Below are 13,863 nucleotides of genomic sequence, written 5' to 3'. Positions count from 1 at the left end.
TCTCCCTCACCCCCGCCCAAGTGTGAATGCTAATATTCACTTCCATTTTGTTGTTTTGGGAGTATTTGTCTTGGATGTTAAATGTTTTCTGGAAACAAGGAGTAGCATCATTAAACTAAAAAAAAAAAAAATCTCCTGGTCACCCAGAACAGATTTTCATTGTAACACAAAAGACAAAAGGCTGGCATTTAGCAAACTTCATCCCGCGTTAACAAGAGGAATGCAGGCTATCAGTAGTGACACAGTACCAGAAGCTGCTCTTTGCCATTACTCTGAGCTATTGTCAAGCTACCCTTCAACCCTTGAGGTATTCTCTTTGACAAAACCCAGCGAATCTAGTTTGAAAATCTAGCTGGGGGATGTTAATAATAAAAACCCCTCCCTAAAGTAATATGAATATAAAGACAGTTTTACATGGTTATCCAGGAAACAAATTTGAACAATGTCCGAGTACATGAGCTACAGATGGAATAAGGAAAAATATGCTATTAGTAAACTGACATTCAATGGATGGCTTACGGCAGCTGAATATTTATTCTATCCCAGGAGTAGATAATAGTAATTTTTAAGAAGTCATCAAAAAACTTAAGGAAGTTGCAAAAACTTATGTTTTCACGTTAAAGAACAATTCATGCAAAAAGAACAATTTAAGCACAACGCCCAGTAAAACTGTTTTATCTGTTCCTGCTCATTCCTCCCTTCCTTCATAGACTTGGATTCTACATTATATTGTGTGTCAACTAGTTCACCTCAATTCCAAACCTATAAGGGGAATAAGGGATGACTCTACCATACTTAAGCTGTGATACCTATAATTAAGCTAGAATACTTTTCTTCAACGATAAAAACCAGATGGAACAGATTAATTGGGCACAGAACCACAGCTTAATTGCATCTACCACTGTTTTGTACAGTTTGACTTTCACATACTAGAACTTCCTGTTTTACATTTGTATCTCCGTTCCTGGATATAAGGTTAAGAACAAGAACACATTTCCTACAACATAAATATGCCTGTACTGAACATATACGTTATTTGTTTTATCCTTTTTGACGCATGAAGTCTACTAGTGGGGGAACTAAAATTAGGAACTAATATAAATTTTTGGCACCTAAATAAGTAGTCTGATTTTTCAGAACTGCTAAGGACATTCATCTCCCGCGAACAGCCTTTACAATGCACTATAGCTGCCTACGTTCAGTCTGGCTGTTAGATAACCAAGTGTCTATTTTTGGCAGAGAGAACAGTGGGTTACAGAGGAAGGAAATGGAGTCCAATTTCAAGAACAAATCCTGGTGACTGTCTGATACCTGTATATATGATTTACATATTTGGTGTAAATTAAAATATGCAACTACAAAATATGCAGCACGAGTCCATCATGGTTTCAGCTGGGATGGAGTTGTCTTTCTCGCGAGCAGCTGGTGTCGTGCTAGCTGTCGATAGCGCACTAACGTGTTTGGCTGTTGCTCGGCACCCAAGGCCTTTTCTGCTCCTCACATTGCCCTGCCAGCAAGCGGCCTGGGAGTGCACAAAAAGGTGGGAGGCGACACAGGAGGGACAGCTGACCCAGACTGACCAAAGGAATATTCCATGCCATATGATGTCATACTTCTGTATAGAAAGCTGGGGGAAGGAGGAGAAAGGGGGGGGACATTCAGAGTTACGGCATTTGTCTTCCTAAGTAACCGTTATGCGTGATGGAGCCCTGCTCTCCTGGAGATGGCTGAACACTTGCCTGCCGATGGGAAGCAGTGAATGAATTCCTTGTTTTGCTTTGCCTGTGTGTGCAGCTTTCGCACTACCTACTAAACTGTTTTTATCGCAACCCACGAGTTTTTTTCCTCACTTTTACTCTTCTGATTCTCTCCCCCATTGCAACTGGGGGGAGTGAGTGCGTGGCTGTGTGGTCCAGGTTGCCGGCTGGGGTTAAACCACGACAGGTCACTTTCTGTCTTCAGATTCCAAGATTTCTTGCTGGTAAAGGTGCTGTGCCCTTTCCCTGCTTTTTAAAATGAGCATAACCTTCAGTGCTTATGTTTTGATTAGGTGCATTTCTTCAACCTTTCTAAGCAAACATCCTATCCTGTATCTAAAGCACTTTTAATGATACCACATCACTATTTGCACCACTGAAATACTGTGATAATGAGTGCAGTATGAAAATATAATTAGAATAGATTAGACATTCAAACAACAGCAATTTACGGTATAGAAAAATATTACTAGGGAATTACTTCCTATTTCTTCCAACAGGAAGAACATCTAGAAATACAAAAGTCTTTATTATACAACCAAACAGTTTTCTGCAAGTCACTGGCAGCAGGTCTGCGCATAGCTGTTTGAGACGCAGTAGGGTACATCAGAGCTGTTTGACTAAAGCGAACGGCTGGACCACTGAAGACAACATCTCTGGGCAAGTCATGAATTTCTTCACTCCCACACTTCCTACCACACAACTTTACCTCCCTAAGACCGTAACTCCCTTGCTCTGCTCATCCACCAGAGTTTGCACAGCCTTACCAGTGGATGTACAGTTGCAGACCTATTCTCAGTATTGAGAATACATAACAGTTCCAGCACCTAATAACAATAACAAAAATAAATAAACTGGGAAAACAAAATCAAGACTTTTCTCTTAAATTGATGAACATTCCTCTTAAATGCAATTCAGATAATTCCCATGCTTTTCCCACAAGTGTGGTATACAAATTATACTAGCAAAGACTCTATTGTCAATGAGCAGTGAGAGCAGGGCTGCTGCATGAGGAAAGATGAGCAGGGAACCCAGGGCAGCCGTGGCCCATGCAGTGCCCTCACTGACCAGGGTGAAGTCCTACAACATCTAAATATGCGGGCAGAAGAAATTTCCCAAGAAAACTTCTCCCTGCTTTCCAGGTTTGTGGAAAGGGAATCAGACACTCTCTTGCTAAAGAGTTGGGGTGGAAATGGAAAGGATAAAAGTAGCAGCAATTGCTGCTGGTGCCGCTTGCTGGTAGTGGTAGTCACTTCCCCATGCGACTCGACCTTCTCTCTGTGGGAACAGTAACAGGAGCAGATGCACATGTAGGGTAAGAGGCAGAGATCAACTGCTTTGGAAGCGCACGTTCCCTTCCTTCCAGGGAAGGCAAAGAAAGCAAGGGGATTCCTGGCAGTCTGCTGTTTGAGCAGCTGAATGCTTTTGTGTATGCCTAAAGCTGCGAATTCCAAAAGTACTCTGACGTGTTTGCAAAAAATGTCTTTAATAAAAAGTGCCCGTCTTTTAAGCAAACAATCCATGCAACCAATAAACTTTAGGTAATATTTTAACCTTACATCTTATTAATAAACAGGTCTATTAGGAAGAAGAGTTTTCAGGGAACGTTTCCTTTTCCCTCCCTCCCTCCCAAGATCAACCATTCTGAAATCTAGCATCCAAGGCTGGAACCCTGTTAATTTAGGATAATTAAAGATGCCAGTCATGTGTTCGGGCAGGGTCTGATGAAATGCTTTATAAAAGTCATTAGTGGATCCATCTGGTCTAGGGGGCTTGCCAGATGGTAAACTCTTACTACCTCCACAATTTCTGTTGTAATACTATCCCACTCCAAGATTTTCTTTTTCTTTTACAATCACATTAGAATTTCAAGGGACTGAAAGTATTTGTTTCTTGTCTAGATTGTATTTTTTTGGTTTTCTGTAACAGGTTCCATAAACTTATATACATATAATACAGAACTTAAGTTTAAAACCGAGATGGAACCAAGTAGAAAAGTCTGGATATGGAATGCAAACTACTTCAAGTAGTTGAGCTGAATATTAAATTGTTTAATTGAATATTACATTGTAATTTCTGGATTTAAATTGTTCCCAGACTGCGGATAGAAAAATTTTTTCTTCACAAAGCATATAGTGAAGATACCAGAGAATTACACGTGCTAGAAAGAATGGATGACTGGGAAGAAAAAAAATGGATGAGGAAACTGATGATGGTTGAGGAAGAGAAGTTTCAAGGAGGGAAGAGAAGGCTCAGGGTGGGTTTAATGACACGTCTTCCTGAACATCAAAAGCAGTTATAGGGAAGGTGGAGGTACTCTTTTTACAAGGATGCATGATGAGAGCACAAATGGCAAGAGATACAAGTCGCTTTGTGGAAATTCTGTCTGGATACAAGAAAAACATTCTTCACCATAAGAAGAATTAAAGAATGGGACAGGTTGCCTAGAGAAGTGGTAGAATCCCCCTTCTTGGAAATGATTCAAGACTTACTTGGCTTGACAGGACCCTGGATAATCTAATCTAAGGGCGTGCTCTCAAGAGAAAGTTGGACTGGATGATCTCCGGAGGCCCCTTCCAAACTAGACTTCTCTAAGATTCCACATACTGAAATACATCAAGAAAGTCTAAAGGAATCAAAGTAAAAATGCATTTTGGCTCACAGCAGTTCACTTGCATTAGATAATTGCTCCTTGATGCTGCAAAAAGAAAGCAACTCCTGTTATCTTTAATACATACACATGTAATTGATAGGTTCGTTGAGATCTTGAAATGGGTGTATCAGATAAGACACACAAGTTTAGGACTCACTATTCTAGGTCTTTAAAATGTATCGCTGCACTACCCCATTTATCAGTTAGTCAAAATATTTTTTTACTGCAGCAGCCAAAGGCTGAACATTTACTTTTATAGTTTAGAGTGTAAAATTGTTCAAGGTACGTTTTCTATTTATGAATGCCATATTAAATTGAATGGTTTTATAACCATCCTATTAACTATTCTTTGATTAACATAAATCAAGCAAATATATTTTTTCATACAAACTAAAACTAGTTTCCAGAATGCCCCACCTGACAAACAAGAACTGATTTTTGAAAGAGGAAGTAAACACGTACGGTTCTGAATGTAGTCAATGCAGACTGTGATTGAAAATCACCGTGTTAGATGGACTTGTCACCCATCTCTTGACAGCGCAATTCATTCTCAGTGCTAGGGCCGTTTTGCACCCTAAAGCAGCATGCAAATTTCAGGATATTCTAAAATAACTCTAGATAGTTAGACACTGATAAATTATCCCCTACTTCAAATCCATCCTGTTTTAACTTTGGAATAACTTTCGTGTTTAGACAAACTTTTACAGAATTATGCAGTTTTATGTAACACGGTGCTATACAAGGATAATGAAGACTCGGGGAGAAACACGAGGTAAATTTAAAATGAAATGCAGATACTGTCTGTATAGCATTAATTCTCTTCAGAAATAAATGAAAGAATTTATGCTCAAAATCTGCTACAAACCCTACAGTTTAACAGAACAGAGAACACAGCAGGTATTTTCTCAGAATTTAGGTCAAACTTGTGCAAAGTACTCAGGGCACTGACTCTGCTACGCTTGAATGATGGACAGATAAATAACACAGCTACGTTTTTTCTTAAGACTTTTTCTCTGTAGCAAAAAATATCTCCGAAGAAAAAATATTTCCAAGAAGCTCCAAGCCTACCCTGAAATAGGCCATTACGTGCCAGTAGGTATTTTCTTCTTGGTTGACTCCTTCTGCTCCACACTGTTAATTCTCAGTCCGGAAAGAAGTCATACTTTCAAGATCCTGACAGGCCAGCAGGCATGTCTGAAGACCAGGGATCTTTTTCAGCTACATTTTACTGCTCACACAGTGCTAAGGACAGAGCTGTCTTCACATGTCAGCAAAGAACGCAAACACTCTTTCAGGAATTCCTCATTTCACAGAGCAAAAGGAGCGTCTATTCCCAGTTGCGGGGTCAAAAGGGAAGACTATAACTCACTATACAGACAGAGCAATATTATTAGTAAAATAAGGCAAGATGCAGCCCGATCCCTATTTCTGAATACAACACAAAACACAACCAAGCCTAATTAAAAGGACCATTGGAATAAAGAGTAGCAGTTAAGTGGAAGCAAACATGGGGACCTGCAGGAGCAAGGGAAAAACAGGACGGAAAGGGGAGCTAGGAAAAAGGAAGGGGGAAAAGGAAAGACCAAAGCAACCTGCACAAACCCCACTTGATCATGCTGTAAAAATGGAGAGTAATTTTAGGAAGAAAAGTCCAGAAATCTGACAGGTTTATTCTGGATATAATCTCCTCCCAGATTACTTCTGACACACAAACACCACAGCTATAATTTCAGGAAAATCAATCTCGTAATAATGAAGGAGATTGCCACTTATGCACATACCCAGCTCCCAACCTTTTGCTCTTCCAGTGCAAGCCTGTGACCCCCACAAGTGGTAAAGAGCTGGCAGGCAGATCACACACCGGGACGACCAATTTTATTTGGCACGTACCACAGTGCAGGTGACAAAGGCTATGGGAGTGCACTGCAGGCATGTGAAAAGTCTCACTGGGAGATTAGAGACAACAGCTCTGATACATGCAGACTCTGTGTGTGCATATATATGCATGTGTAATACAATTAATGCACACATGCATACAACTGAATTACTTTTTACACGTGTGAACATATAGCTGTAATAATACTTTTAAATATACAAAATAGTGCCACCCACTTGTTGCAAACAACTCAAGTACAGAAAATATTTGTCCTGAAAAAATTAACATTTTAATTTACTGGCTTGATTTTTATACGGTAATACCTTGCTTACTCATAGTACAGAACAGTATACGTATATAGAAATACGTTTCTAAGACCATCTGGCAAATAAAGCATTTTTTAGGTCTAAGTTCTTACTAACTATTCTAGTGCTTGCTTTCCCCTTCTGTATTCAACGTGTAGGAAGAAGAGCAATACAGTTAGAGGTTCTAGGATTTATTCATCATTCTGCACTGGCTTCCTACCTAGAACAAGTCATCGCAGGCTAACTTTCTCAGCAGCAGTTCCTGAATTTCATGGCCTGTCTCAGACAGCTACCATCTGGTTGTCAGAGGAAGTAAACACCTACGGTTCTGAATGAAGTCATTGGAGACTGTGACAGAAAAACACTGTGTTGGGCTTGGCACTCATAGCTGGTCCTGGCCACAAACTGAGTCTAAGTTTAATCATTTATGAAGTGGATGTGCAGCTCAGCTGTGCTTAATAACAGTCTTCGAAGCACACACATTAATAGCTGTTGTTATGCTAAAGTACACTTAAAGTGTCCTGGGAATGCAAGGGGCATTTTGACAAGGATTTTATTTCTATTTCCCAGAATGCATGGTGGGGTATAACGGCGGGGGAAGCATGCGGTTATAACTATTCCTGCCACTCTCATATGACTTCTCTTTGTCCTTGAGAAATTACTGCTGACCTGCTCCCTGTGCCAGTGTTTGTTATTCAAACCTATGGAGTTATTCCACCACATTTCAATAAAGTTTGTTTGGTTGCTCAGTGCTCATTAAAAGTCTTGATAGCCATTAGTGCAAGTAACCTTGCAGAACATGGAATTTGTGGTTGCACTGCAGAGTTACAGAGGTGTCAGTCAGGTCAGATTTAACAACTAAATTGCTTTTCATCTAGTGATTAAAATTTCCCCAATAACAGAAGGTAAAGAAGTAAGAGAAGAAAGCCTCTTGAAATGTAATGTTATGAGCAAAAATGTTCTGCACTTTAATTAACGCCAGCTCTGATTTACACCCATATGCATCTGTACACATAGAAAAATTTGGTAGATTTAATAAAAGAGACCGGCACTGCAGCACAGTCCTACAGCATCGTGGTTCCTCATCACACATGGCTTCAGTAACACAAAGGTCACGGAGTTCCTCCAATGATGTATTTTTCTCATGCATATTTATTTCATGTATCTCTCATGGATATTTTGCAACTCTGAGGTTATGCCAGTGAAAAGAAGTCCTAGGAGATTTTATCCAAAGCCCATTTAATGACATTGAAAGTTAAGTATAAACAACTGTTGATGTACTCATTGTGTTTTTTGAGCAACAAGTGATCAGGAAAAAATCTGCAGTATTTCTTATTAGCTTCATTACACCAAACAGACCCTAGTGTGTAATTCTGAACTTAAACTACCATATACCAGTTTTCCCCTTCAGCTTTCACATGCATGCATAGTTACCATCTGAGTCTAATTATATTTGCATTCACGATGATGCTTGCAGCATGCTGCAATATCTGAAAATAACCCCCAAAATGACACAACTATGAAATTTCCAGAACTTTTCATGTGTAGCACGGTATGACCATTTTTTCAAGAAAGACCTAAAGATATACTGGAAAGAGAGGGTCTTGGCCCATGTTGAGAGAAGTACAGAGATGCTGCTAAACAAACATATGCTGGATAAAGTTGTGGGATGTGTGGGGTTTAGCCAAAATAACTATAGTAGTTTTTCTGGTCATAAATAAAACTTACATTTTTTGTGTGCGCGTGTGTGTAGAAACAGAGCAGGAAGTTACCAAACTATAAATTAGAATGGAGAGGGAATAAGCTTTTCAGATACTTGAAGGATTTCTGGATAACCTCTTGCTGCACAGCCTCATTCTTCGTCCTGCTTGAAAATTATAGGTATGCAAGTCTGAAAATCATAGCAACCACTAAAAAATGAGAGGTAATGAGACAGTAAAGATGTTGCCCAAAAGACATGTAAATAAATACCCAAGACAGGTACACATGGCACTTCTTGATTTAAGCACCGTGGTTTGACAAAATCAGTAAGATGGACCTGAATCAATCAGTTGTAAAGAAAAATGCAGTAGGATTAGAGACTAAAAACAGAGCGTCAGGAAAAGCTATATTTAGTTCAACATTGTAGTTGCCCCCTAACCTATTCTATGCTTATGATGCTTAAATGGACAGTGTAAAATATTTTGGAATAAAATGCACAGTAAAACATCAAGTGGTTACGTGGTCTATGATGTTGAGATAAAAATAGCAACATAAGTAATATCAGGTTAACTCAATGATTTTTCAATATATGGAAAACTAATTATACACTGCTGTAAATTTAGATTGCTCAATAGGAACTAGCAAAATTTTCATGTTCATCTGGCATAAAGAATTTTAAGGCCAGTCTGAACACTGTGATTGAAAATACAATTTATACATCAGATAAAATCTGTAAGTTAAGAAATCATGGCTGCTGCCACATATTGTAGTCTCCTTTATTTCCTGTGTTCACCCTATTGCTACCTGACTCTGTTGAAATACAAGATTCAAAGTGCAGTCAAAACAGGTGACGCCAACTATGCATTGCTGCTAGTAATCAAAATGTTTATTTTTCTGATTTCATCACACTCTAGGGCTGAAACAGCTAAAAATGGACTGAATGTAACTGTGCCTTTTCTCCCAAATGCAGAGATGTGATCATAATTCAGGAAAAATTAAGCCAACAGCTCTAAAACTGGTGGTCACAACGAACAGCAAAATATCTGTGCACTAATTAATTGCCCACAGCATGAAGATGTCAATCAAGTTGTACTAATGTTGCTGCAGATGGGTCCTATGTTTCACAGCACAGCTGAAGATATTCTTTCCCAAGGCTGATTCAGTAATTAACTGCTTTAGGATTTCCCAGATGTACTCTACCTTTTGTGTAGCTAATAGTAATCAGTGAATATAGCTATAACTATGCAGATAACTCAAGATGCAATCCAAGTCAAAACATTTGCAGAAACACCTGAGAAAGAGGAGAGGGGAAATGGAAAGAAAATCTTGAAAATGGGACGGACAATAGATATAGCTAACAAAAAGAGGGATCAAGAAAGCGCTACAAAATGAATAAAACATAGAAGACACGATAAAAATAACCAAAAAGCTCAGAGACGAACAGTCAAGGAGAAATGGGAAATACTTCAGAGAACAAGGAAAAAAACCCAGCCAGTGTCATAACTTTTCTGGATCACTCCCACTTTAATTTTTAGTTTCAGAGATTTTATCTCATCCTGTTTAAAATCTCTGGGTATATTCACATCAATGACAAGTTGTATGATCTGATAAAACTTATAGGCTCTTGCTGAAACATTCACACTGGGATAATAACATTGTTTGCATAGGTTTGCCTTCAACCGATGAGCAGAAATGAGGATTTTAAGCCTAAGGAAACAGTTCTTACTCCAAGCGCGATGAAATGCATGGTGTTACAGCTGTATCCTATTCGGGCATTCTTCTCATGATAATCCTGTCATATAACATTTTGAATTTAAGCACTTTAATGGAAAGAAATAGAGAAGAGCAATAACATATTGATTCAATAACATATCAAACGAATGCATGCCGAGCTGCATTTGATTGGTCAGAAGCAGACAATAACTCTTTTTACGCAGAAAGTCTACAGAAATGATAAATGTGGCAATACTAAATGGGGCTAGAGGAAAACATTAATTTTTAGATGCCCTAGACTATGGAGAGCTTTCAGTGCCACTAAGAATGCTTTTTTCTCCTTTGAACATTGCCAGCTGACATTTCTCATTATCTCACAGAAATGCAAAGCCAAGACCGGCAACCCTGTTACTTTTCAAAAGCACGGTATTGTACATTGGATGATCATCAGATCATCCTGAGGGGGATAAAAGATTTTTCCTGTGGTGGAGAAGGGATTAGATTTAAGTTTACTTTTGTACTTTCTGCATGACAACAGTCCATACTCTGTGGCCAGTTGTACCTTCCTAAGCTAGCGGACCTCTAGGTATAATGAAGGGCAGAATCTTGCACAGTATATAGGAACTGGAAGTATCTACATCGGCCAACTGCTACTAAAAGCGGTTAATCTTTGTTGACCATGCTGTAGTAGAAGACACGTAACAGTGAAGCGTTGGCTACATATACGGGTATAGTCCAATTTTAGGACTTCTGCTAGGCAGCAATAAAATTTCATCAAACTTCTAAGTCAGCGTGGTTAAGTGTCCGAGATCAGCTATGCTTTGTTGTAATTCTGAGTTGCATTTCTGCTTTGCCTAAACTGAGACACCTTGCTCTGTAAAAACTGCAAAAAGGACAAAATTGTTAATGATATTTTGTAGTAGTCTGTGGAAAGCTCATATTCGCTTTGGTTCTCAGAGAAATTATTTTCTCCTGTACTTTAGAGCCTAAAAAACAGCAGAAACAAGAGAGCAACTCTTGTATGATTGTACAAAATTCTCACTCCCTGTTTGGCATGCTGAAGTGAATAACAACAAAGATTACATTGGAGCAGAAAATATTGAAGAGCACACAGAAACCATATTTAACATTAAAATGGGTCTATACTCTAAACTTCTAGTTACAGTGCATCCATGGCAAGGTCATGAATATCAGTTTTATGAGTACTCTTGCCAGGCTTCTGAAATTCTGTTTCACCAGCTAACTGTGTAGAACACAAATACAAACACTAATCCTAAATATTCAACAACTGCTTTTATCAAATACATATTATAAACCCAATTTCCCCTTTTTCTAGCAATTAAAAATCCCAAAGGGTTTCAATACAATAATCCATGAAAGAATTTCATTTTTTGAGAAGTGCACTTACGAAAATAAGATAGTTGTTAGCTTGCTTTGTATTGTCTGACACAACCTGAAGATTATGAGTGTCAAGGGTCTCTTTTCTATGGGACAGAATATATGAAGATTCTGTATCTCAGTCTCCAGTTACCATGACAAGATGCTGCTACAGCACATCTAGCAGTAGACTTACATGCTAAACTTACATAACCAAATTTATCTAGTTTTCCAGAGCCTATTCTAGCTACCGTATACAAAAGGCATGTCACCCACCTATAGCTTATTATTAAACAAAAAGCAGCTAAGTATAATTATTTTTTAAAACCAAAATACAAAACAACTAAGGATTAAAAAGAAAGCCTTGGTTTCACCGTAGTCTGCTATACTTCTGATGATGAAGTTATGCGGCATCATGATAAAATCAACAAACTGGTTCACCAATAACATATCAATACTCTACACATAAAATCCAGAAACGTGAGCAGTAGAACACCAAAGAATCACACTTAGAAATTGATGCTGATCAGAATTTTCCACTGCTTACCTTTTAGCCTTCTCTCCTTTTTACCACAGGCTTTGTGGTAAACAAACTCAGCTGATTTCAGCTACTGCTGATTCGTAACTAAGTAGAATATTGCTTTTGACTACAAGTCAACCATGCTAAATTTGAACCACTAGGCAGGGAAAGATCTACATTTTAACGTCTGCATATTTTAAGGTTTAGCTTTTTGTTTGGAAAAGCGTTAATAAGCAGAATAAGGGCTTACCAAGTCCTCTGAGCAGCTTCCCTGCATCCAGTTTAACAACTGAATTCTGCATCTAACCCACAACTGTTTTCCTTCCCTCTTCCAGCTGATCCGCATTTGTTACAAATTGACTACCCTGGCAAGTCCAGGTGCAGCTATTTTAATTGCCCATTGCTATTTGCAACTTCTGACTTTAATTTTTTCAAGTTCAGCAGGTTAAGTAGAGGTGAAAAACTCATCTGAGAAAAATGTGTGCATAACTGCTGTTAGACAACAGAAAATCCTCACAGAACAGAATTGGGTTTTTATCAGAAAAACCTAAATTCAAGTCCACATCAATTTTATATCACAGAATTCATTCTACAGTCAAGGTCTTTTGCCCAGTGGAATCCCTGGTGTCTAAGACACAGACATTACACTAAACTTCTCATGTCATTAAGATGTTCAATTTGCCCAGTGGAAGTTTCAGATGTCTAGAAAAGGAAGCTCATTTTGAAGCCTTTACTGAAATAAAATCCTGATTATTCAAAAGTAATCAAAGGACACAATTTTAATGGAAATCTGGCTTATGACATTGCCTGTAGTTACTTAAACTATTTCCAAAAGTCCATTGCTCAATCTGAAGGATGCTATGTATTTTGCTCCACTTGTGAAAATATGCCTGAATATGGCCAACTCACAGTGCTGAGAAAAGCACCATCAAGACATATCTATTTGCTCGCGGAATCCTCTGAAGATCCTGGATGCAGGCATCAGGACTTCAGCTACAACTGCTCCATCTCCGACTGTTACACTAGGCGCAGGGACTGGGAACAGGGAGACTGGAGGTGAAAATGTCTAAAGATCTTAGAGTTCTTAAATCTAGCAGGAACAGAAATCTGTGGGACTACCAAGGTCCATTTCTTGTCAGAAACTGGAAATGAACGCAGAATTTCTCCAACTCCAGATTACTGCTACCGACTAGATGGAAGTTTACTAGCAAAAGATTTATCTCACCTCCTTCTAGCTGTTATTCACATAGAGGCACTGTGAAGGTTGAAGGACTATAAAAGCCTATGTAAAAGATAACAAAACATATGTACAGTTAGCTTAGTGCCTCCCTCTTCATCACGGTAACAAAGGAAGCACCCTTTCTTCCTGAAGGCAGTACGTATAAATATATCCCCTACAAACAAGGGCAGATACCAAATATGTCTGTGAAAGGAAATCTAAAGCTACTTCTTCACAAACTGTAGGTTACTACATCCAGGCCATATAAGCTGTGGCCTTTGTCAATTTGAGAATCGTAACTCAAAGTATTTCAATAAACTGTCGTTTTCCCAAATTTATTTAAGAGTAAAATTCTGCCAAGTTTTTCTAACAGTTATATTTTAGGATGCTGGCTAACATGCATTTATTTCCTATTAAAACTACTAAAAATACTATAAGAACTAGATAAACACATTAAAAGCCCTTAAAAATCTTCCTTCACTCAACACCTACAATTATCGTTGGGTTTATCTCTACAGAAATCACTAAAAGAGTATGAAAATATTACCCTTTACCATAGAAGCATAAAACTCCAAAACTATGTGAATCAAACAAGTTTCTCTCACCTATATCTGGTGAAAGACAGAAATTAACTTTGGCCATTTTTATAACTTAACTGTATATAGAAATTGCAATCAGGAAAAGGTTTATTTTATTTTTTTATGTCTTTCCTGGTCCATTGATCGTTTTTATGCATTAGAAT

General features: G+C 38.4%; 1 protein-coding gene across 2 annotated transcripts in view; it reads right to left on the bottom strand.

Moving 5' to 3' along the window:
* The window catches only part of EML6 (EMAP like 6), a gene marked incomplete at both ends in the record, with an annotated part of 116,015 nt that overhangs the window by 80,617 nt on the left and 21,535 nt on the right, over window positions 1-13,863 (bottom strand). The window lies entirely within an intron of this gene.

The sequence above is a fragment of the Vanellus vanellus genome (assembly GCF_965231255.1).
Source record: "Vanellus vanellus genome assembly, chromosome: 3".
In the NCBI taxonomy this organism is placed as follows: domain Eukaryota; kingdom Metazoa; phylum Chordata; class Aves; order Charadriiformes; family Charadriidae; genus Vanellus; species Vanellus vanellus.
Note: the sequence above shows the minus strand (reverse complement) of the source record. Positions and strands in the feature narration are given on the sequence as shown.